The sequence below is a fragment of the Camarhynchus parvulus genome, chromosome 3 (genome assembly GCF_901933205.1).
Source record: "Camarhynchus parvulus chromosome 3, STF_HiC, whole genome shotgun sequence".
Lineage (NCBI taxonomy): Eukaryota > Metazoa > Chordata > Aves > Passeriformes > Thraupidae > Camarhynchus > Camarhynchus parvulus.
Window position 1 is genome coordinate 51,421,198 of NC_044573.1, and position 21,406 is coordinate 51,442,603.

General features: G+C 43.9%; 1 protein-coding gene across 2 annotated transcripts in view; it reads right to left on the reverse strand.

Annotated features, from left to right (window-relative positions):
• HIVEP2 (HIVEP zinc finger 2) overlaps nt 1–20,516 on the reverse strand; it is a 137,234-nt gene extending 116,718 nt beyond the window's left edge. For both annotated transcript variants that reach the window (XM_030944436.1, XM_030944435.1), the window contains exon 1: nt 20,042–20,516. The gene's annotated coding sequence lies outside the window, so the exon portion shown is untranslated. The remainder of the gene's footprint in view (nt 1–20,041) is intronic.
• Nucleotides 20,517–21,406: the final 890 nt, after the last annotated feature.

A 21,406-nucleotide genomic window follows, 5' to 3' on the forward strand; every position in this document is an offset into this window, starting at 1 on the left:
TGGATCCTACCAAAACACAGGGTGGAAACTCCCATGGGTTCCGTGATGCTCCCTCTGACCCTCCTGGCTTTACAAGTCATTGTCCCCACACAATATTCATCTGTATCAAGTAAATTATGAAGTTACAGAAAGGACATAACCATGAGTCAGACAAAACCCACTACAGAGTCAAAAGCAATAAATATTGGAGTTGATAGAAACAGAAAGCATTTGATTAATTTGGGTTTTCACCATGCAGGTTCAGGATAATGTCTTTCTCCACCTACAAAGCTGCGGTGTCCTCATGTGTCACTTTTAGATTCCCAGCTCTGAGCTTCTGCTGCTCTAAGAGTAACGTGACTATACAAAACTAAGTCAATTCAGTACAATAAATGAAAAGTTTATTCTATTCTCCAGATGACTGAATTTTTTTTTAAGTTTTCATAAAAAAGCAAGTTTCTTCTGAAGGATATTATACTGACAGTCCAAGAGAAATCCTTCATTTGTTTGGAAAATAAGGACATACCAAGAGCAATATGGTTCACTTCCTTATAGCGCCTTTTTGACATCATTTGGCCATGACCTGGATGGCCTCCAGTGTGAGAAAACACTCATTTCCGTCTGTGCTTGTTCATCCCGTCTCTGGGCTGAGGTTATCAGCACTGGTGCTGGCTACAGCAGCGGCTTACGGAGGCTGCTTGTCACTGTAACATCTCAGCTGCCACCTGCGCCAAGGCGCCACCAGCCACTGCGCTCATGCACACGTGGCAGTGCAGGACACCATCCATATCAGCATTCATTTTTGGCCATCTGTTGTTAACAACAATAAAGTTTAAAAGTACAGGAGTTTATAACCCTATGCCACACTTTACAGCTGTTTCATTTATAGATAAGACAAAGGAAAAATACATCATCATTTGGTTAAAATGAGAGAGAGAAGGACAGGTTGAAAGGGAATTCAGGAGCACTAAACCATTCCTTTCCAAAATAGTCACTGTTCCTAATCCTTACCTTAAGACCTGATATTCTTGCACCTTTATCTCCTGACATTATTATTTAACATCTGTATACATGCCACTAAAGCAAGAAGTCATCCCAGGCTTAACAACTCAGCATGACTTCGAAGATCAAGTCTAAGTAACAGCAGAGAAAATTGTCAAGGAAATATTATTAAAGGAAAAATTAGCTTAAAATCAATTGCTTTTATTCTAATGTGTTCATACACTCACTTGCCTCTCCCTTCTATAAACTGGTTGTAAAATCTCTTGAGACAGAGGACTGTTGTGTTGCACACATGCCTAATGATACTACAAGAGCGTATTAAAAAAAGGAAGCAGAAGATTTATATAACACTTTGCAGGGGCAATCACAGCTCGTCAAGATATTTTTTTTTTTTTTACGTGTGAAACCAGGCCCATTTAAGGGAATTTTCCCACTTATTATCCCAGAGGAAAAAGAAGGTAGGGGGGTGGGGGGAATTTGGTATGCACATATACAAAACCCTCCAAGAACTGTGCATGCTTGAGCACATTCACTCTTCTGTCTGTTAAACATTCCCATCCCAAGACTTTGTTTCAAGACACATCCTCCTAATGAATAGCTGGACCTTGTCTGTACAGCTGGGAGTACCAACACACAGCATGTCATCTCAAAACCCAGTCATATCCTATTCTGCAAAAGGTTGGGCGCCGTTACTTCTTTGCCTATCTTGCTTCTTCCTGCTAGCAAGCATCTCGCCAGGCATGATTCATGTTACATAACTCCAGCTTGTTAAAAACAACAGTTATGCACCTAGGCAGTAGGAAAGATTAATGAGGTAAATCCAGAAGTCACTTATTACAGAACCTAGACAAAAGCTGCTCCTTAAATAATATGCCTATGCAACTTTAAACAAATGAATAAGCCACTGCACCAGCACTGTTTACATTCAAAGTTAATTAAACCTTTCAAATTCAGGATCCTGTACTCTAGACTACTCAGTGCCACTTCTCATGCCACTATATGCAAAATCCCTAGTGCGTGTGTGTTTTATTCTTCAAAAGTGACCCACTCCCCTCCCCAGTCATTAGAGAATAACAGCTGAATACTGAATCAGTCAATTTCAATCACAAAAATGCTGTATTGCTTTAATGTTCTGGATGACTATGCTGAGATAAAATCCTCCCCCCTGAGTGAGCAGCAAATGCTTGTGTTTTGCAAATAACCATTTTTACCCATATCCCGCTTTTGGTTATGAAGTGTAAAAGCAGCATCCAGAGAGGGTTAAACAGGCTTCCTGTCAATGCTCTGCAAGAAGCCAGCCTCTGTACTGCAGCAAGGCAAAGAAATCTGTTCAGGCCCAGTATATTCAGCATTATTCAGCACTACTGGGACCATATTCCAGGATCCCTGAATGCCCACCTGACAGTGTGTCCTCTGCATTAAGGCAGTGCTATGGTCTCCCCAAGGCAAATCATCACCTGACCATCCTGGTCTTTGCAGCTCAGCTGTGTCCAGTGACACGCTCCGTGGAGCAAGTCATTGCCACATAACTGTATTCTCTTCTCAGTCACTTCTCCAGGTGGTAAAAAAAAAGGAAAAATAAAAAGAAAATTACAAAGCTCATATTTCTGGCATCACCACCCCAGCAGAGCAATAGGGAGGCGAGTGGCTGCCCCGGGGAGGAGGCAGCAGCAGTGGGGGCCTGTGCGAGCACCAGCTGGCTGCCAAGCCCAGACCTGAAACTAGGTCTCAGCCCATTCGACTGCAGGGGAAGGGAGGGGGAAAAATAAAAAAAAAAAAAAAAGAAGAAGAAAAAAAAAAGGCAGCAGCACTTTCTCAGAGCAGGAAGAAGGGGAGGCCACGAGCGTTTCCTGTTGTGCAGCTGAAACAAGCAAAGACGTCATTACACTTACGCTCCCTCAGGGTGTCAGCAGATTGAGGGCCAAAGTTCAGTCATTTCCAATGCACTGCAAGGAGGGAGGTTTGGGAGGAGAAACCAGCAGTGGCTTTATTGCTAACAGTGTTCTCTGCACTTGCATAGCAAAACAGCTAAGCAGTCAGCTGCAAAGTATCATATGTGACTAGAAACAATATTTGCTCAGGAGCCGTGCTGCTCTTGTTTTTCTTGTACAGCTTGTTAGATTGAATATTACTGCAATATAGAAGTAGAATGAAATATTACTTAAATATCAAAATGTACTAAGCTTTTTTCTGCAGCCCATACTTTTACAAGCATCTGGAAATCAAGCCTTACATTGCTTTGGATCCCATGAAGTAAAACATGTTTTGTAAATGCATCAGAGGCACAACTAGCGGGTAAAACTCCAGGATTCCCTTGTCAGATATGGCCAACATCCCGGCAGAGTGAATACAGAGGCTTCTTGTCAAATTTGCCTCTGTCTTTCTGAAGCAGGTAAGGTCCCACCTTAAGGAAAACATTGAGGATGCAGGAGTTGGATAGCGGCATGTGGATGTCCAACATTTGGTAACTGATTGTCAGCCAGGCTGTCCATCTAAATGTAAGAAAATCAGTATAGCTGGCAACCACAGGGGGAATCTTGACTGCAGTCCTACCCACCATTACTACCTTCTTAAGCTAAATATTAGAAAGACTTTTTAAATGGAAAGCATTGACAAGAATCCAAACGAGACTCCTGTCAGAATTTCAGGAGGTTTCAGAGTCTCCACCAATCACTGGAAGCTTTAAAGTGCAGTCTGAACAACTACCTGTAGGAAATGCTTTGGTTATAGCTGATCCTCTCCTGGGTCAGAGGGGTGCACAGGCTTACAGTACACTCTCACTCATGAGACACATTCTAGACCTACTTTTGATAGTCTCTGAACAATGACTTAAAACACAGTGATAAATGCAGTCATTCCACAATAAGCATGCCCCAGCATACATCGCATGTGACAGATTGGGTAGCAGTGCTCCACTTGATAGAAGTTGTTTTCAAATAGAGGTACTTAAGAAACCTCAGTTAAAAAGCTTACAAGGAGTTTGGAAAATGCTCTTCTGAGTTCTCACATCATCATCACTAGCTGAAGAGAGCATTTTTGCCTTATTGCTGCAAAAACCACCCTGTGGTCACACTGGGAACTAGAGCCAGTTTTAAGCCCTAGTAATTCAGCATAATAGAGCTGAAACTAGGGAATCATCAGTATATCTTGGATATACTGTATCTTTCATAGGACAAAAGCAGTGTCACTAACTAACCAAAACTGATAATCTTACTAAAATAAGGTCAGATATAGTATTTTAATTATTTATAAACTAACATTTTGGATATATTTTCAAACACATTATTCTACAAGGATACGAGCTGGTTTGGTTGTTTTCTACCCCTTCCTTTAAATGTAAATTTTTCAAAGGTAACTTATCTCTAGGATTCATTGCCAGGTAGCATGAAAAAACCTCTACTGCTTCTTGTTCTGACATTAGCTTGAAAACTTAATCCTGAAGGTTGTCAATCTGGCACTAATAATCAGGACTCTTTTCAATATAAAAAAAAAAAAAGCAGAGAAATTAGTCTTTGGTGTTGACAATGTTTTGCAGTACACAGGCATCCACTGCAGTGAAGACAGTTTGGATTAGCCCAGTCAGAGTAAAGTGATCAGAATCTCACCCTTAAAACTGCGGTTGCTGGAACAGAATCCATCCTGTATTATACAGAGCAGTGGGTGTAAGTAGTGACAATCTCCCAAGAGAAGGAAAAAGGGGGTGAACCTTCAAAAGTACTGTAACAAAGTTTCCACTGGGCACAGCATCCTAAACAGCACATACAAAAGCCATTTGACTTTCTGAAATCCAACCACTTGGTACCGCACTCACTCAGAACAAACTTGGCCAACTATTTTTAGACCCGTGTCCAAGAATGAAGGAAATGCACCAACAATTTTACTTCTGACCATACTGAGACAGCTGGCACATGGCACAGCAGCAGCACAGGGCCAGGCTGCGTAACCACCAGGCACTGCCACGCCATATCACAACATGCTTTTGCCACACATCTGTGGCTGCCTGTTGCAATAGAGTGTCTGCTAAAGGACACAGATTATAACAAGGAACAGCAGTGGATTCACACACCTATCCATGTCCCAAGAGTTAATTTTCATGTAATTACATCTTACTGTCCCATTAGTATACAAAGAGTATTAAGCCATCTGCCATGGTTTGAGGTGAGAGAGTGGAATATGCTCTCTGCAATATCCAGATACGACCCTAATCTAATATTTTTAAAAGAGCTGTATGTGTTGTATTGGGATTTATTCATGAAACGGTTGAAACTTACAGCAAAGAGACAGATGCAAACTGTGACCTGGTCTCACTAGCAGTGCCCTGGCTATGCTGATGAAAACACTTGCCTTTTCACTCCAGAACAGGTATTGGTTGCAGTAGGTACAAATACATGTGGAAAACAACTCTTAAAGTTGGCTACTTACAAAGTATCTAACACCTTTAGTGATCCCCACAAACTCAGTTACACTTTTACTCTTTACAGTCCATCCCCACAACACTTTTAACAAAGCCACTATAGTGTATCACTTCGGAATTCAAATTATGTACAAGGTTTTTATAATTCTTTCACTTCCATTTGAAGATAAGTGCAAGTGGAAAAGCCATTATCTTGAAATTTTTTGTTGTTGAATTGTCACATCACTAAGCAAATTCTCTCAAATGATCCTACAAGCAGATAATTAAAATATCCTGCACCAATTTTATAACAAAAATGAAGCAAACAAAGATGACAAAGTCCAAGCTACCAAAACACCTGATAGCAGGTCATTATTTATCTTCAAAATATGTGTGGCAAAAAACAGAAGTGGGGGCGGGGAGGGCTTGTTTTTCACTGTGAACCTGGTGTTCAGCCTAAGTAAGCAGTACAGAATGCAGGAGAGTCTCCCCATTGCTGAAGGGCACGATCCAACCACCAACGAAATTCCCAAAGTATTCCCCAGCATTTTGTCTCCTCATTTACTGCACTCAGCTGCCCCATGCCACGCTCTCCTGCCCCAGCAGGACACTGCCACCAGCACTGGTCTCTCAGGCCAGGTACCTGAGGGGATGGATCTTCAGGCATAGGGACGAGCAGCCTCCCTCCCATTCAGAAGCTACTGGGAAAATGCTACATTGCCAAGAGGAACATTTAAATTCTATGGTAAGGATTTGGTTTAGGATGAAAACATTAAACTTGAAATGGGATGATCCAATATAGTGCAGATGTGTGTGAGTGCCCATAGAGACAAAGTGTGGGAGTGTATTTGTGTCTATGGTGTGTCTATACACATTTACATACACACTTGTGCACATGGGAGTGTATAGATACAAAACAATATGTAGACATCTAAATATATAATTACGTCTATATTCACATCAGAACTTTATATATAAAGTGATTTGGCTAAGTGGTACCAAAACCCCGTGACTGTAACTATCTTTTATAAGCAATGGCTTATGGAGATTCTTTGGGCAAAACACATTAAGTCCTGGAAGCTAAGTGGGGGAAAAGCCAAGCCCTTATTTTGTTGCACCAAATATTTATATTTTATTTCACATGTCTAATCAAGACAAAGCAGATCTGAAATGCGTATTTAGGAACCTGAGGTTTTCAACAACAAGTAACCTAATTTCCAGAAACCAAGAGCAATTGCTAAAATACTTATTTAAACTGCCTTCATGGAAACAAAGAGAAAACACTTTAAAAATCTTAAAAATATCAAATCAACTTGACTGCTTCTGTATCCCATTAATTCAACAAGATCCTAGGCAACAATAATATTTAGAATAAATATTTTTCTTATGGGAATAGCATTTTCACTCAAATTGACCAGATGATATCAATTAAAAAAACAAAGATTAGATACAGAAAACACATCTACTGACTTAAAAACTAAACCGTACTTCAGTGAGTACAAAGCTTGTTTAAGAAGATATTGACTTTTTCTTTTAAAAGTCTTCTTACTTCTAAGGGGAAAATGCTTTTTTCCCCTTGCAGTATTTTTAACTAATTTCCATTCAAATGATTAAAATCTGTCCCCTAAAACTTCAGAGAGCACACCCTACTCAGTGTAAAACACTGCACTCCTACACAAATATAAAGCTGAATATACCCAAGGCAAACCTAGCACTGATTCCAAGTTCTGCACTTGGCCTATATGCACACCTTAAAAAAAAGGAGAGGAAGATGAAGAGCAATATAAATAAATACAAACCAGTGATACAAAAATACAGTAACTTTCTACGCAATATACCATCTGTTCCTCCAGAAAAGCATGCTGCACCAAGCCACAGGGGCTACAGCTAAGAAAAGCCCTTGTAGAAGAGCCAAGTTCTGTAATGAGCAGTTTCAGAAGCTGTGGAAAACTGCACCAGCCACCACGGTAAGGAGGCAGCCTGCGATACGCTCAGTGGGAATCGCCATCCCCCCGTGCTGTGGGCTGGGGTTACCCAAGCTGCCACAAGGTCCTCAGAGAGCTCCCCAAATGTTGCAAACCCAGGGTCAGAGGTTCACAGTGTACCAGGAAAGCTGGGCTGGGCTGAGCAAGCGCTAGCTGTTTGAGGATGTGGTGTTTTGCTATGGGTTTTTACGGGAAAGTTTTGTCTCCAGAGTTACAGACACAGTAAACTGGATTTCCCCGTCTACTCCACAGACCACACCTCCACTACTGCTGCTCCCTTCCCTTGTACCGTGGATCTAGGATCAGCAAACAGAAATAGCTTCCAGAACATGGGAACAGGCTCCCTAGTACGCCTGCTGCCCTTGAGGCACATGAAAAGCAGGAGCTGCTGCTGCATGCCAGGTGCTTGCTCACTGTTGTGTGCCTTACAGCAAATAAAGCGAGCGCCTTCCAGCCACTTGGGCAAAGAGGCAGGCAGGAGAGACCCAGATCAAAGAAGTGCTAAGGGGTGCTCTGTTATGGTTTAGAAGGCCAACTAAGGTGTGCAGGCCTCTCCTTCCAGCTGGCAAAGTCTCAGGTACTCAGGATTATGTAGTAAGAATTTCCTTCTGCTGCTTCTATTGTTATTCATTATGTGCGTGTTAAAAAACGTATCCGGCCTTTCCAGACTTTGGTTGCATTATCACACCAAACACAGCATTTAGGGCAAGGTCTCAGTTTTGTAAACCACGCTTATAGAGAATCTGCTTGTGTTCCCTGTCACCAACCCCAGAACAAACAATGGAATCACAGAACCCTGGGCAATCAGGAGACCGTACCCAGACTGGAGGGGATTTGTGAGCCAACACATTATCACAGCTCTCATTAATAAAATAATAAACTGTGCAATTACAGTGGGTTGTACACATACCTTAGGGTATGCAATAAGGCACAAATTTAGAAATGGAATACTTCCAACAACCAACAACAACTTAAACAGGCAAGGATCCTTATCAAACAATTAGGTTACTCAAGAACTACTCCAATAACTGGCCCTTTTTGCCCAGGGTTATGCATTCTAGAACCATGTCATAAGCTTTCGTTGAACTAGGCTTTTTCCTCTTCCTTTTTTATTTTGTTTGTACTGTTTAAAAAAAAAAAAAAGCTCATCTCCCCTCTAATCCACTCATCAGGTGAGGTGCAAGATTTCATTTTAAATTACATCTAAAAATGGGGAACTGCAAAGAAAAACTCCATTATCAAGGATAACCTAATTCAGTTTGGAGCTACTGGGCTACAGATGGAGAAACAGATACATAGGGCAGGCAAAATATACCAAAATGAAACATGACACTAGAACTATGCATATATTGCTTTATCTTTCTTTTTATGCTGAACCATACCAGAAACACACAAAAAAACCGCCAAAAAACCTTTCACATTATGCCACTTGAAATAAGCAGGCATCAGACCTCATTAAAAAAATAAAAATAAAACAGGTCATCATACCCAAACTCAAATTAAACACAAGTTTCTCACACCTTAATCATTCCAAAACCAAATAATGGCATTTCACTGGGGAGAGAAGCACAGAGGACAAGATACAGCCCTGGCTCCAAGCAAGTTTCTTTTTCAGTTGGGTTATAACTACAAATAATAACCAAGAAAAGCTAAAACCACAGCTCTAAGCCAGTCAGTTGCAACACTTTCACCTCCAACTTCATGTACTTTATATTCAAATCACAATGAAAGCACCTTAGGGTACATAATGTATAATTTTTTTTTCTAAAATACCTTATACCATCTGGCAATGTAAAGATCATTTCTGTTGAGAGTGCCTTTCCTTGTAGGTCTTCTCTGCCTGAAGCATCCAGGGGCTGATTCCATGTAGACAGTTTTTCCAACAGTCTCACCTAGTGTTACTATATTCAATGAAAAGCAAACCTTGCATGCTGAAGGTTTCCATTTATAGGCTGGGACAGTCACGAGGAGCACTATTTCAGCAGTACAAGTCCTACCCACAGCTGATGGCAAAATCCTAGCCTCATGAAAAAAAGAATCAAAATCAATAACTTCCCATTCTGCACTTTTATTGTTCAGGACATAATCCCAAATGACAGAATTTTCATTATATTCACAAGAGATGAGGCAGTTCACATGGTGTCACAAGCTGTGCCAGGCACAGTTTGGTGTCATCTTCTCAGATATGGGGCACTGATTAGAAAACTGTGAGATGAGGGCAAGACAGTTTTGTGTTGGCTCCAGGGAAAGTGAAGCTCCAGCAACAAGATCCGTGTTGGCACAATGCAGGTGCTTTTTAGGACAGCTTTGATTTCCACCATCTACTTGCATGGGTTGTCTGCTCATGGATTGACTTTCTGGTCACTTTCCTACAACTGAGAGAGCTGGCAGCACCATTCCAGCCGCAGTGTGGAGGTGGGCATCCCAAGCAAGGCTCAGAGAGCACCCTGCTCAAGGTCAGTGTCAGGCACTAACCATGACAGGGCCTGGGGAATGACACTTCCACCTTCTGAGCAGACAGAGTGATGTGACTATATTCTTCAGAAACATGAGGATGTAAAAGGAATTCAAAGTGCTTCAGCTTAAGGCAAACATCTTTATGGGGTCCAACAAGACATGACCTTGGCTGAGTCAGTCACAGGCAGCTAAATGGGGCCATGCTCACTTACTGATCCTGCTGCATCCTCCTGGCAGCAGAGCACCAGGAACAGTGGATAACATTTTAGAAATGCATCTGCATAGACATTTGTGAAATAAATGCTAACAGTCATACACAAATAATTCAAATAAATTTATTTCTTTAAAATATTTCCTTTGATAGTTAACCAACAGTAGAAGTTGAACCTACGTGGAATCCAGGACAAATCTTCCTCCCAGTGACAAACAAGCCAGACCTCCAACCATGAGCTCTCATGAAATTATTCCAGGTATATTGTTCTATGAAGAAGACAGGACATGACTAGAGGTAAAAGCTATGATCACATATACGTATATGAGTCTAGATGTATATACTTAGACATTCTTAAATATTTCTTCACACGATGTGGCAGACCTTCTCCATTTTCTGCTGTAATATGTTCATTTTTATGGGAAAGTATCAAAGCAGGAGCCCAAAAAAAATGCATTTTGGCTGAGATAAAAAGACAAGTATAATCCCATCACCTGCATGTGACACTGAATTAGGCAAGGAAACTGAAACACGGCTGTTTTCTAGTGTGTGAATCTGTAAACAGCCATCAAATGCATTTATTACACTTTTGGCTCACCAGACAACCCACTTGACTGAGAAAAAGAAAATCAAAATTAGTTTCATTTATTCCCCTGCTTGCTACTTAAGTGATTTGAACTATGGGGATTAAATGATACTGCAAAGAAATTAAATCAAAACCATGCATAAGCAAATATAAAAATAAATACCTTCAAGCACTGAGCAAGGTAAGAAGCATCATATTCTGTGTGCAAGCTACCTGTGGAGATGTCAAAGTTGGAAGTTAGAGGACGTTACCACTGTATCCCTGAATATGCCTTCCATAGGATCTTAGTTACTCAGCGATGCATGCTTGTATGACTTGAGAAGGGACAGGGATTCTAAAGACTGTATTACTAAAATTGTGTAGGTTAGAGGGACACTTGACCTGATAAAAATAACTTCCAGTAGGCAATTATAATCCACTGTCAATCACATTCAAACCTCCCATCCCCATCTTATTGATCTTCCCCTCAAAGCCTCATCCTCAACTAGCATACATCCAAAACTGTGTATTTAACATCCCTGCTTTCTTCTATAATTAATAAGGTTGTGAGTGAGAAAACGAAAGAAAATTAAAAGGTTTCTCTCATATTCACTCCATTTGTGGAAAATGAGCTACACTGAAGTTTTGAAGATGTGTGCATAAAGGAACCCCATGTGTCTTTCTCTTTCCTGCCATGCACAGGGTGATCTGGGGAGCAGGGGAAGGGAAGTCAGGGTACATCTACTGCAAGCTACTTCACTGTCCCTACAGAAGAATGAGCCAATACCCCAGACACACCACTATAAAGCATCACACAGAGGACATACACCAAAACTAAAGCAAAGGGTCTTCCTGTACACTCATCTTTTACAAGTGAATGTGTCCAGTCCAGCCTTCCATCATGGAGGGCTTGGGTCTATCAGCCTTGCACGAGGAAATCTGTACAACCCAGAAGCAAAACAAACATTTCCAAGGTGACATGTAAACACATCCTGTCCTTGCGCCAAAATAAAAATTTGGAAGACCTGATATGTTTCTACTCTCTTCTCTATTACTTTCTCACCTCTCCTTCAAGCCTGTTCATAGGTAATAAACAGAGTAGTTGAATTTTTTCCATTAAGAGATCACTAATTTAATAGATTCACTGAACAACTATATGAGCTGAGCTAAAAAACAAAGCAGAGCAAATGAACGTATTGTATGTCATCCTTTTGCCTCCCCACATTTCACAGACCAAAGTCCTGTCAGACCAAATAAAGGTGCTGTCATACTACTGTATATCAGCTCCAATTTACAACCTTACTTGTTTAGAAAAAAAATAGCTGACTCAAAATTGCCCTACTAATTACTCCAAATCATGCAGTAGTTTTACTAATGTGTGGCTGACTATAAAGTTCTTCACCAATAATTAACATTACTCACTACAATAAATTAGGTCAAAGATGAGTACAATTTGTGCATTTAATTAGTAATCAGGTAAATCAGAGATTAAAAATATATTACATATCAAACATGACTGGACCAACTTCACTGTCCTCTGGATCCCAACATTTTCCACCATAAAAACTAACTGCAGAGGTAGCAACACTGCATTTGGTATCACTCTAAAACAAATACCTTTCTGTCAGTTTGTATTTCTCTAACATCATTTCCTCCTAAACGTATTATATAAACTACTCCTACCCTTACACTTACCACAAATTTCTTCAGATGTATCGGTAACATCTTGCTAAGCCTGTATCAAAATTCAACTGTACCTCACAAATTAAATACATGTAGCTTATCCATTATTTAAACCTTAAGAAATCAAATATTCTAGCCAAGCAGCTCTGTGAAAATATTCACTAACTTTTAAAGGGATTTTGCTACTATTGCAGAACCAGGCATAAAATAATGGAACAGGCTGCAAGTTTTGTTTGACATGAATTTACTAAGACTGTTGGAACAAATTAAATTCCCATAGCTTTGAAGAGATTTTAAAGCAAAATATCTTTACTCAAAGAGCCTAGTATTACAGCCTCACCTGGTGATCAAAACAGATTATCATACCAAGACAGCAGGAAGATGTCCAACTTTATAGTCTCATAGTTGATATTTAATCCTATAGTTTCTACCGAACTGTAGAAATTTTTTGACTTATACAGGACGGGGAATTTGGCTGTAGGAGTCTATGAACGTCCTGCCAAAGATAAATGCCTTTTTCACTAAAGAACTATTTTACTTCAGACAAATGCACTTAAAAGGCTTTTCATAAACAGTTTCAGAAATTGCATTCATAAACGTAACTGATTTTAAACGGAAAAAAGTCAAAAATTGTCCATTTCTATTGTTACAGAAGACCATGAAGTGTACTTGATTTTCTTTTCTAAAACATTAACAAAGCAGTTTTAGAAATTCAAGTCTCAAGATGAATCAGTGTTTCACAGGTGTCACACAGGACTCAGTTGAACACTGTCAGCTTGCAGAGGTGTCAGTGAACCACGGGCCTGCACGATGCTCTAGGGCGTCTCTTTCATTGCTAAGGCTTGTGCAGAAAGAAGGAAAATCACATCCAGTCCTCAGAAAAATTGACAACAGTTAAGGGCAAATAAGGATATTATTTTTCAGCTAACTGAACTATTTATTTTAGCTGTCTTCAAGAGACAAACATAAAACTCCACATACCTCTAGAACTTTTGTAAGCACACTACACACAAAATTAACTATGCTGACCTGTGAGACTGGTAATAGATGCCAGCAACTTAGGTCTCTGTTGAATACTGACTTTGGTCTAAACTGAATAGTTTTTGCTCTAACTAAATAGTGTCACGTCTTGTTGTCAAGGAAGGGTAACCTCGGTTATTATTTCATACTATTCTTTCTTGATGCACTACACATGTTTTGTTTTAATGCAAGCCACAAACACAAAATACATAAATACAGAGAACTGGGACTTTTATCTTATTAAAATAAACGAAACCAACAAAAAAACCCACACCAACATGTAACAAAACCCCACAGTCTAATAAGACTAATTTTGATAATCCTGATCCTGTGCCATTAGATTTTTTAAACTTAGAGTTCCTTTCTGCCTAAGCACAGATGTTGGTCTATGGAAAACCTGCTCAATAAATAATATTATTTCAACAAAATTCTCTGATGTTTTATATCTTACACTGTGCAGTTAGAACTTTCTTTCAGCTTTTTACGTTTCTTTAGAAATACTACTCTCTGTAGCCACAAAAGTCTAAACTCCACCATGAATTACAGAAAACAACTTGAAACTTTACTGCTTCATTTTTTTGAGTATTTTCTTATGAAGAGGGTCAAACTCTATTTTATTGCATTACTTTTAAAATGTCACCTGACACAATTTCAATTCCCGTTCCCTCCTCTAGTTTTCACTGTTCTATTAAACTGAACTATACATGCAAATTACCTAACTGCTTTTCTTTGTATGAAATTTCCAATAAACTACTACCTGAAAGAGAAACTTTCTGTAGCAGTCAAACTTTGAATTTCTCCTGTATGACACAACAGCAATTAAGATAAGCCTTTCAAAAAATACTGTACATTCTTTTCCCCACCTTCTTTGTAACTTACACAAATCAAAGATTTTAGCCAGAGCTGCAGCAGTTTATTACAAGTTACTTTTGTTGCAATTAAGTGAACTTCCACATTTAAGAACAAATGTATTCTCTACTATTCTTTTTTTGGGTGTGCATTCATTCAAGGATCAAATTTCTTGTACATGAATTTCATTTTTCAGGCTCTGTTAGTGTATTAGGGCAGAACTATCAACTAACAGAAAAAAAAAAAAACCAAAACAGAAAAACAAGAAAATAATTTTCTGTAAAACACAAATTGAGGTGCAACAAAACAAACCTATGTGTACATCTAGTGGCCATAAACTCATTACCTACTACATTATTACATGACTTGTGGTTCCCATGTCATACTTAGAAGGAACTTTTTTGCTGAGACCAAGTTTATACTGACAGCGATAGAATGTGCATAAACAAACTCAGAAAAAGGGGATATAATCACTATACAAACTGGTCATATCAGTATCACCATGTACCAGGGGAATTTAGATCAGATAATTAAATCCATATTTATACACTGCATTACTTTCAGCAAAGCACTCAAGTGGTACGCTTTTGGGTAGGCATGCCCTGAGACTCCCATCCAGAGAAAGTGAAGGGGAAAAAAGCATGCACAGGTTTTTGCTTATTCAAGTAAAAGGCAACATGCAGGTTCAGAAAACAGTAAAAGAGACACATCCAGGGTAGAACAAGGAAATACGGAAACATAAGCAATACTGCAACCAAAACCAGAGTGGTCCACACCCCACTGCTGTTACCCTGGCAATACAGAGAGCAGACTGACCATTTTGCAGATGTACAGAATCTGCCTGAAATACAAATGGAAACAAGCACCCAAAATGCACAATACTTGCTCAGAGCAAGAAGAAGCTTTTATGTTTAGACCATATCAATGATGGCAAGAATTTAATCACAAGACAATAAAAAAGGCAAGCAATTTCTGACAGACAAAATTGCATATGGTATTTTAATGTCTTATTCTACACTGGGGCTTTTGAAACACTGTATAAGATTGTTCCCCCTATCTATATCCTCCTGCACCTTTTCCAGGCTCAGAGCTTTGGGAAAGAGTTCTCAGGGACAAACCTTACTGGGGACAACCTACTACAAATTAGTAGGGAGGGTAAAGCCAATTGTTTAATCCATGAACAAGGAGAATGGTGAAATAAGACGTCCATGGTACCTCCCACTTGCTATTTTAGTAAAAAGAAAGAAAATTTTAAAACCCCAGATGTTTCCAGACATTAATATAGTGTTTAATTTCACTAATGATTTCTTGAAGTCCAAACAGGGCTTGATACTTGGTTGTCATGGAAAAACTTCTAATATTTCTATTTACAGTGGATTTTTTTCTCTCAGGCTGTCAGACCAGCATTTTCACAAGTCCTAATTTCACTTGAGAATTAAAAATATGGCTGCAATGAACTGCTTTTTAATATTTCCTGCTGAAATAGGGGAGTCGTTGCAAAGTCTTACTAAAATTTTTAAGTACCCAGAAGAGAAACAAGGCTGTACAGAGCTGCTATTTCGTATCGGAATGGCACAACCAGCTTGAAACTTTCATTGTTCTATCATAATTCTGTGCTGCTTTATTTAAATGTAGCATCCCAAATTACTGACTGAATGTGTGAAAATACCATTCTGTATTTTCCATCTAGCTTACACTTCCCCTTGCTGTTTCTTCACTTTTTCAGCAACTGCTAGATAGTCTATTGAAGAGGAAAAAATAAAAGAAAAAACAAAAAACCAAAACATCCAACCAGACAAAAAAACTCCAACAAACAAATGGTTAAACTACAGAAGAAAGCCAAACTTAAAAATATTTAATCTGTAGCATACTACTTCAGAGATGCTGTTTAAGAAATCTTGAGAAAATTAACCTGCCTCTTTAAAAAAGAACTTTTAAAGCAGTTTCCTCGTAACTTATCGGACCTTTTTCAAATAACAAAGGTATGCAGCCTCTGCACTCAACACTGCTGTTCAACTCCCAAAAGTATTAACAATTAACTCTTCCTGAAGCCTTTAACCCATAAGAATAATAATAATTATGCATTCCTCCTGCTTGGAGGACCAATAATTTAAAACCACATACTGACAGTCTGAGGTAAAACGGATAAAACATTTTCTCTTTATCCTGTGTGAAGACCACTGACATGAAGAACCAACTTTTCATGGGCCTAATTCGTGATCGGACAGAGGAAGCCAGTACTCAGCTCTGGCAATTTATCTGCAATCCTTAGGCAGAATCAACTGTAAGCAGGTAGCACTTGCTGAGCTGTACAGATAACTATCAATATAACCAACCACAGCTTATTATAAACCCCACCACACTCAAATTTGAAGGAATGCAAGCCATATTTCATAATCCAAGTCATATTACTGTGACTTATACATTACTATGACTTGTACACAGGAATACTTTTAAATAGCAAGCATTTTTCTCTTTGGTGGGTAAGTATTGCAGTATTTCACTAAGTAAACCACTTCTGCCAGACACACAGCTCCTATATTCCCACTACCTTACCCAATATGGTTAAACTACAAAAGCAGTAACAGTAAATGCCCCTGCTCTTGACCAAAAATTATGAGCAGAGGGACATACAAAATGGTACTCATTGCTTTCACTTCTGTTTAAATCCAATTCACCTTTATTCTTTTTTTCAAAGCACCTACATAAATGAATAAGCAAAGAAGTTTGGCAAAATGCTCAACAATAAACGTCCTGCTTTAAAAATGTCCAGCTTAGTCACAAACATGCAGACCAGGGTCATAAATTTTCTCACACAACTAAGTACAGCCAATGGTATTAGAAATAGTTAAAAGTCAAAAAAGAATAGCCTTGTAGGGTGCCACCACATAAACTAAACATGATATACTGCCAAACACTCAAGTAGACACATGTACCAATATTCAGCAAGGACCACATGAATGCATATGGCTCTCTGTTTTGTCTTCATAGTAACAAGAAGGTTTGTAAACAGATCTCACATATGAGGCAATCTAGTCACTTGAGAATCTAATAATCTGCCTTTATAAAGAAGCATTCTGCACTGTTGCCACACAATTGGACTTCGATACACAATTAAAAGTCCTCTACATTTGTGCTTTGGGACAAGTGCTGCTTGATTCTATCCTAATCCATAGCAGTAAGGTTTTAAGAAGTCACCTCAGTCAGGACGTACAAACTGCTATGCCCAACAGCCATTGGAAAATAACACCAACACAAGAGATACAAAACATTAAAAATGCGAATTGTTCAATCAACAAAAGTAATGACACACTGATTTTGTACCGTATTACTGCTGCCTTTGCATACCTGAAAACCACAGCAATCTTCAATACATTTGCAGAAGACAGTAATACTTCTTAAAACATACATGAAAAAAACCCTCAGCCTATTCTACAACACTTAACTTTGTGAGAAATGAGACAAAGCAAAAAAAATATTGACGAAAGTTTCAGATAATCCATACCTGAAGTTTCAGAAATATCTCCCAAGTGGAAGGATCAGGAGAGATTTAACATCTAAGTGTAAATAAATATAAACCCCAGGATATACTGCATCTATCTAAATATGTCCACGTGCTGCAAATCCAACAGGCAGAGACTCTCCTATCTTTGAAAAACAGATGCACTTTTTCAGCATGTCTGTATATCTTCTTCACTATCAAAAATATTGAGGATTCCACACCGCGTCCTGATAACCTGGGGATCAAATTCCTCTGGTAGTCAGTGGTAATCCACAACAACAACAGAACTTAAAACCGGGCCCACTGAATTTGTACCTCGTTAGACCAGTAGTTCCTTTAATCTAGTAATTACTCCAATTACCCGGTGTCCCCAGAACTCCTGACGATGATGACCGGAGCCCCCTTGCGCTGGGAGCTGCACGAACACTCGCCCACACCCGTAGCTCCGGGAAGCAGAGAAATACAGAACTAGCCAGCAATGCTTCTCCTCTGCTACCCCGACCACTTTGTTTACTTCTTTCGTAATAGCTCTCAGTATAAATTCATTAGAAGAAAAAAATAAAGAAAAAGTGACTCCCTTGACTAAGTCAGCATAAAACGTTTAGTGCCCCCTCTATTATTTAATAATGTACAAACCCAGACAGATTTAATATTAAAGTAGGCTTCACTTTAAAATGAGACGAGAGAAACTATTTAGCTAAATATTTCTGCTGAAACTCATTAGTATTTCGATTACCTTAGTTTAAAAAGGTTTTTTGCCTAAAAACCCCCAACTCTTTGGTGTTTCAGCAGAAGTTTCATTTCTGCAACTATCATATAAAAAAAATAAACCTAAAAAAAAAAAGTTTGACCATTAGTGCCAACTAATAAGAAAAACAGAACCCTTTTCCGGGAAATTAAGCTCTGAGGAGGTTTATCGTTGTCCCGGGGCGAGCCCCGGCCGCCTGCCCACGGAGACAAGATGTGCTGGCCGGCGGCCGGCCGGGACCCCGGGCCAGGCGCGCTGGGGCGGCGGGGCCTCCCCCCGGCTTCCCCACCCGCGGGCCGGAGCTCTTGGGGACACCCAGCACCGGGAGCCCGGACACCACCACCCACCCTCCGTCCCCTCCGCCTCAGGCTCCCGCTCACGAGGGGAAGGCCGTGCGCTGCGCCAGCCCCAGGCAGGAAGGTCGGGGCGGGCTGCGGGGCATGACCCGGGATAACCCGGGGCTTTCCCCCGCCTCCCCCCCCGCCGCTTGACCCCGACGGCGGGGACACGGCGGGGACGCGGCGGGGCAGCTCGCCGCCCCTGCCCGCCTCCCGGCGCGGAGCCGGCGTGCGGTGGTGTATCCTATGCGATATCCTATGCGACAGGCGCGGATGTGCCGCTTACATAATACCCGCCGGCCGCACACGTACCCCGCATTACATAAGGGATCGTGGCCCCGCCGGCCCCCGCGGCAGCCCCGCCGGCGGGAGGGGGGACAGAGGGAGGGAGAAAGGGAGGGACCCGGCGGCGGCCCCGGCCGAGCCCCTCGTTAACCCCCTTCCTGTGGCGTTTACACGTCATGGAACATTCCCGGAACGGGCCAACGTCCCACCCACTTCAGGGAACAGTCACCGCGGCGCAGCGCGCACACGCACTCTCGCACACGCACCCCGGCGCGGTGCCGGGTGTCCCCGCACACACACGCACTTCCCCCGTGTCCGGCACCCCCGCGGGGACGCGCTGGCAGCCGGGGCACGTCCCCTCCCTCCGCTCCCTCCCGCGCCCTGCCCTCCGCCGCGCCGGGTGGCCCCGGGCGCCCCCCCTGCCTCGGTGCCCCCCTCCATCCGCTCCCGGGGCGCCGGAGGCCGCGCTGAGTGCCCCGTCGGGTCGGCCCCCCCCCGCGGGCGCCTCTCCCCGGCGGTGACCATGCCCATTCCCCGCCGCAGGAGGGGATTACGCAAGGCAGCCTTCTCCTCATCTGCATACACTTACAAGCCGGGTATTCCCCACATTTCCTAACGGCGTGTCACCGACAAAGGCCTGTCCCCGCCGTGTCCCCCTCCTGCGCCGGCTCAGCGGGAAGGGCCGCCGGCCGTAGTGCCCCGGGGACGGTGCCGGTGCCTGCCAGCGCCCGGAGCCGCCGCCACAGAGGTGACTTACCGGTCCGGCGGTTTTACAGCCCCGCCGGCTTCCCCCGCCGGCGCCCTCCCGCCGCCCTGCCCTCCATTTACCCCCGCAGCCCCGGGCGGCACTCGGAGCGCTGGCCACGGACCCCCCCGCTCCTGCCTGCCGTGGCCCGACCCCGGCCCCGCGGCGCCCCGCACCCGAGCCCCGCCGCCCCGGCGCGGCTGTCAGCTGGTGCCGGTGACAGGGAATGAGCGGCGGGCAGGGAGGAGGGGGCTGCCCGCAGCAGCCGGTGCTGCTCACCTGGGAAATCACCGAGGAGGAAGGAGGGAAGCCCTCCCGGTGCCCTTGTTGTTGTTGTTGCTGCTGCTGCTGATCCCGCCGGGCGCTCGTGTTGCTCCTTTGCTAAGGGCTCGCCCGGAGTGAGGCGGCTCGCGGTGCTTCTTTATATATAAAGACAGACAGAGATATTCCAGCGGCCAAGGGGCGCCCGCTTCACGCGTTTATCTTAAGGCAGGTCATTCCTCTCCCTCTTTTTGGAAAGGCTCATCACCATCTCCCTGACAGTGGCGGAGGGGCTGGTGTTGCACGGGGGAGAGGCGGAGGCCCGGGAGCCGCAGCCCGCCCTGGCCGCGGCGGGAGGGAGCGCTCCGCGCTGCAGGCGGCTCCGCCGGGCTATTCCTGGCACCACTTCCCAGAACAGAAGTTACAGGGCGGCGAGCGCGGAGCGAGCGCGGGGAGCGCGCCGCCCGTGACGTCACCGGGTCCCCCCGCGCGGCGGCGGGAGCGCTCCCGGGCGCGGTGCTGGGAGCTGCGCGGGGCGGGAGCCGCGGGAGCTCCGCGCCGGGGAGGGCGCGCACCGAGGAGGCAGGGCCTCGCAGGGCGAAGCCGCGGCCTCTCCCCGCCGGTGGAGATCGCCGCTCCCCTCCCCCTCCCCGCCGAGGGAACTCCCAGGAGAGCCAGTCCCGATTTGCCGTGCGCAAGCCGCGCGTCCTCCCGGCCTGAGAATTTCCTCCGAGGACGCGGGATCCTCCTACCCCCTCCCCTCCCTCCGCTTCCTTTCTCTCCCTCCCCCGGCCCCTCCACCCCCTCGCTCTCGCCTGGCCGAGATCGCGTTATCTGTCAAGGAGAACAATACACCGCCGGGGCTTCCCGTGCCGGCCGCCGGCCCCGGCTGCGCAGCCGAGCCCGGGTATCCCCCGGCCGGGGACCACCCCGACCCTCGCTCACCCTCAGCACGTGGGCCCGGAGGAGGGGCGCGTATCGGGCCGGCCCGGCGGGGCTCGCCGCCGCCCCGGAGGGCAGCGAGCCCGCCGCGCCGCCCCGGGCTGTGCCGCAGACATACGCATTTATTGCAACACCCGCTCGCCGCCAGCGCCGCGGCCGAGCGGAGCGGAGCGCCGGCCCCGGGGGCGACCCGCACCGCCGGGAGGGAGGGAGGGCGGGCGGGGGACGCGGGCGGCCGCATCGCCGCGCCGGCTAACGAACGGGGCTCGCAGCCCCACCGCCGCTCACGGGGCTGCCCGCGGCCAATGGGGGTCCGCAGCGCCCGGGGCGGCGGGAGGGGCTCGGCCGGGCCGGGCCCGGCGGCGGGGTCTCTCTCCCGCAGCAGCCCCCGGCCCCGGGGCAGAGAGGCGCTGCAGGGGAAATACCCTCCCGACCGAGCGA